Source organism: Triticum dicoccoides, chromosome 4A (assembly GCF_002162155.2).
Source record: "Triticum dicoccoides isolate Atlit2015 ecotype Zavitan chromosome 4A, WEW_v2.0, whole genome shotgun sequence".
Taxonomy (NCBI): Eukaryota; Viridiplantae; Streptophyta; class Magnoliopsida; order Poales; family Poaceae; genus Triticum; species Triticum dicoccoides.
In genome coordinates, this window is record NC_041386.1 from 89,412,990 (window position 1) to 89,417,751 (window position 4,762).

Sequence of the window (4,762 nt, forward strand, 5' to 3'; positions counted from 1 at the left end):
CTTCAAACACAACATCCCTGATGAATGGCTCGCTTGCCACCCCGGCCAAGAAAAGCCAAAATCCATGGTGGCCCTCATGGTACTCATGACCCGCTTTTGTGCGGGCGAGGACAGTTGGTTGGCCCGTAGCAAAAACAATGCAAGCGATGTCGGCACCCCTGAAGTTAAAAATAACAAAGACAAGTCTCGACGCAACATATACAAGCATCGAAACAACAGTGACAACACCGAGGATACGGCGGTCAATGCCGGATTCAGTGGCTCTAAGTCCGGTCAGCGAAGAAGCCGTTCCGAAGGAACAATTCAGGCCCATCTAGCTTGACCGCATACTTGATCGTCCGTGCCAGATTCATGGCACCCCGGACAAACCACCCAATCATACAAATAGAGATTGCTGGGTTTTTAAACAGGGCAGTAAATTAAACGTCGAGAACAGGGAAAAGGGATCATAAAGTGAGGATGATGACGAAGAGCCCCGGCAACCGAACACAAGGGGACAGAAGAAGTTTCCCCCTTAGGTCAAAACGGTGAACATGATATACGCTACACACATCCCTAAGAGGGAGCGCAAGCGTGCGCTCAGGGACGTCTACGCGATAGAGCCAGTCGCCCCAAAATTTAATCCATGGTCGTCATGCCCGATCACCTTTGATCACCAGGATCATCCGACCAATATCCGTCATGGTGGCTCATCCGCACTGGTCCTAGACCCAATAATTGATAGGTTTCACCTGACTCGCGTCCTTATGGATGAAGGCAGCAGCCTCAATCTGCTCTATCAGGATGCAGCGTGAAAAATGGGCATTAACCCATCACGGATCAAGCAAACCAGGACTACCTTCAAAGGGGTCATACTAGGTGTAGAGGCCCGCTGTACGGGCTCAATCACACTAGAGGTTGTCTTCGTATCTCTGGACAACTTCCGAAGCAAGGATTTAATCTTTGATATCGTCCCCTTCCGCAGCTGCTATCATGCACTGCTCGGACGAACTATGTTTACTCGATTCAACGTAGTGCCACACTATGCTTATCTCAAGATCAAGATGCCCGGTCCACGCAGCATCATAACGGTCAATGGAAATATAGAACGCTCCCTCCGTACAGAAGAGCACACAGCTGCCTTAGCAGTAGAAGTGCAGAGCAGCCTTCTCAAGCAGAACCTTAATTCAGCTGTCGAGCCCACGGACACCGTTAAGAGGGTCTGAACTACTCTGCAACAGGAGAGCTCGGCTCGTCAGGAGCTCGACTAGTAATGCGGCCTCCGTCTCAGTCCCGATCAAGTGGTGGCATTCATGCCGCACATACATAACTACGCACTCAAAATCCCATGGGCATCGACGGAGGCACAACTAGCTTGTGGTCCATAGTACGTCTCAACCGACATCGGATACACACATACTCTCACTTTTACTTGCCTCCTTTTCAGGTCTCAATCCCACAGGCCCCATCTGGTGGTCTGGTCATCGGTCCTCTTGAAGGACAAACACACCAAGGCGGCAAGAAGCACAGGCATATGGGGGACTTCTCTAGGTGGTTTTCGTTAACGATCACTCTACCTATTTTTCAGGACCCACGTGCATCTCTCCCTTTGGTCAAGGGATAGTAACTAGCCTCCTTTTTATTGCATTACTTGTATAAACGTGCTTTAACGCACCAATGAAATTATAATAAGAACAGTTCACGGCTCAAATTTTATGGCCCTAGCTTATCACTTGTTCTTCCTTTTTCCTGTTTTGTCTTTTCTGATAACTTTATCAGGTAGCACCCATACACTTCGGTACGTTTGATGTTCGCCAGGGGCTTCATAGCACCCCACACTACGACAACAAAAGTCCGAACACTTTTTATAAGCATAGTTCGGCACGCTGAATTTAGCATTATATCCATTGGCTCCAAATCTTGTCTTTGGTCAATAGTTGGATTGCCCGGCTCTTGTGCTTACTACCTTATATTCCGCTATATCGGCTAAGGTAGTAAAGGGAGAACTACTGCGATTGTGCCCTAGTTTATCCAAAGGTGCACCTTAGTAGAGAAAGCCGAAAACTGACTGTCATGATGCAGCGAGAGTCGGTCAGCTGTTCGGAGGTTGCAAATCGTTGGAGATTTCTTCCGCGTTGCACGAAGGATCAGTACTTCCCGATCAGACGCTTATGGTACTCTAGTTCAGAAACTAGGGGTTGCGTCCATGTTTTTATTGTTGAACTCCTATGGCTAAGTGAGGGCGTTACAGCCGCATAGTCTGGTTGCCTGGTTTGTTGTGCTAAACAACTCCTTCAAGGACCATCTAATTGGATCAAGATTGTTTAGATTACATCCCGAACACCCCTGTACTACCTACATGGGGGCAGAAGCCAATGACTGGTTAACCCTCAGATCTCATACAACGCGGCCGCACTGGAAGTAAAAAATTTAAAACATAACCAGCATTATATTGCACAATCACTTTGTTTTATCATACAAGGTAGAGGGAGCTCGAATACATTCATTCAAAGATAGTGTCTTTTGCATAATGATCCGCAACAATGCGGAACCCCTCCAAGACATCGCCGAAGTATCACTCGGGTGTGCGGTGCTCCTTGCCCTCCGGCGGCCCCTCGGTCGCTAGTTTGACAGCGTCCAGCTTCGCCCACCAGACCTTGCAATAGGAGAAGGCTAGACGCGCACCTTCGATGCAGACGGATCGCTTGATGACATCCAGCTGAGGACAGGCATCAACCAGCCTCTTCACGAGGCTGAAGTAACTGATGGGTATAGCTTCGGCTGGCCACAACCCGATTATTAAATCCTTCATGGCCAGTTCGGCCACCCTGTGCACCTCGACCAGCTGTTTTAGCTGATCGCTGAAGGGCACCGGATGTTCTGGTGCAAGATATTGCGACCAGAACAGCTTCTTCATGGAGCCCCCTTCTTCGGCTCTGAAGAACTCCGCGGCGTTGCTCACACTGCGTGGCAGATCAGCAAAAGCCCCTAGAGAACTCCGAATCCGGGTCAGTAAAAGATATTTCCTCTTTACATTCTTGCTTTGCATATTGAATGCCTTACCCGCCGTGATCTTCCTGGCCTCCTAGATCTCCTGGAGGGTGCCCTGGGCTTCACTCCGGGCTGTCTCCGCACTCTTACGAGCCTTGGCGAGTTCGGCTTCTTGAGCCGACCATTGTGCTCCAAGGTATCGCACTTCCTCACCGCGTCATGGAGCTCCTGTTGGACTTCATTGACCCGGGCCTTGAGCCTCTTATGGGCGGCTTGCTCCTTGATAGCCTCCCCCTCGGCTTCAACCAAGGCCTCTCGCAGGGCCTCGACCTCGGTCGTCGCCTGTACATATCATGGCACTTCGGTCAAACGCATGTCATTTTTTTTGAATAAATAACGGGTTATCACATACCTTGTTTTTCTCGAAGTTGCCTCCTCACCTAGCCGAGCTCCTCCTCGGCCTGCTCCAGTCTCGCTTCATTTCGGAGACCTCGGAAGTATGTGAGGCGGCGGCCAACAGCGACGTCTGCATATTCATTATAGACAAATTAGTTAGTTTCCTGCAATAATGGATTGATCCTCTGTCTGGCTTTTCTTTCCGAACACCGGAAGTGTCTCAGGGGCTACTGTCTATATTGGGATTTTCTCTTTCTGCATCGCTTACCTCAAAACCTGTTAGCAGGCTGCTGCAGGCTTTGGTTAGTCCGCTCTTGGTGGACTGAACCCTCTCGATCACCGTGCCCATAAAAACACGGTGCTCATCCATAATGGAAGTGCCTCGCAGCGCTTCCAGCAGATTATCTGGTGCCCCTGGTTGGACAGGGGTCACTCGTGGAATAGGCATACCCCCTTCTTTCGAAGGAGGTTGCGTGCCAGATTCCGGAGCCGTATCGGTCCCCGGAATCGAGTCCGATTGAGGTCCGAACTGAATGCGGCCCTCACCCCCAGTCTCCATGGGGATTGGCTCCCCCTGTAGATGGAGGCTTTGCCTTCTGGCACCTCCTGAGCCTCTCCCCAGTCTGGGAAGGTCCATTGGGAGAGCACCTCGTCGTCTCCCTTGGCCTTGGGAGAGTAAGCGACCGACGGTGTCTCGCTGGCCATCTCCTTTGAGTCTAACGAGCCTCTTGATGAGGATCGCTGGGAGCTGTCATGGGCCGGATTGCAATAGCATAATTAATCATGTCAATACAACAAAGAGGAGAGGTTTTTTATGGGCATGTACGAGTCTCAGCCCTTACGATGCGACCCGAGGCTTGGTACGGGGGCGTCGCTCTGGACTGTTGTCGGCGTCCCATGCAGAGTTGCCCATGCGTGGGCCTTTTCCCTTCTTGGGCGCTTCCGCCTCCAGAATTGTGGAGGCCGCCCTCTTCTTCTTCCCTCCATTAGAGGGAGATTCGCTCTTCTCCTCCTCATCGTCGTCGTCTTAGGCGACGGAGGAACGTGTCTTGTCTTCGGACGTCACGTTCAAAGTGCCCTTGCGGTGGGGACCACTCCGGACCCCCTTGGCCTTCCCCGTAGCCTTCTTCGCCAGCGCCGTATAGGGTGCCAGCAACAGCATCTTCGCTAAACGCGGGATGACTGGTTCTTCAGGCAGCGGAGCCGGACATCGGATCTGCTTCGCCCTCTCCATCCAGTCTTGAAGAAGCAATGGTAATAATAGCTCAGATATCATCCTTGAAACAAGCAAGTAGGGGATGCGTTAATAATAACATACCTCATTGGCGAGGTGATTGATGTCATGCCCACGATCCGAATCTATGGCCGGCGGTGTCTCGTTGCTCTTGAAGAGCAA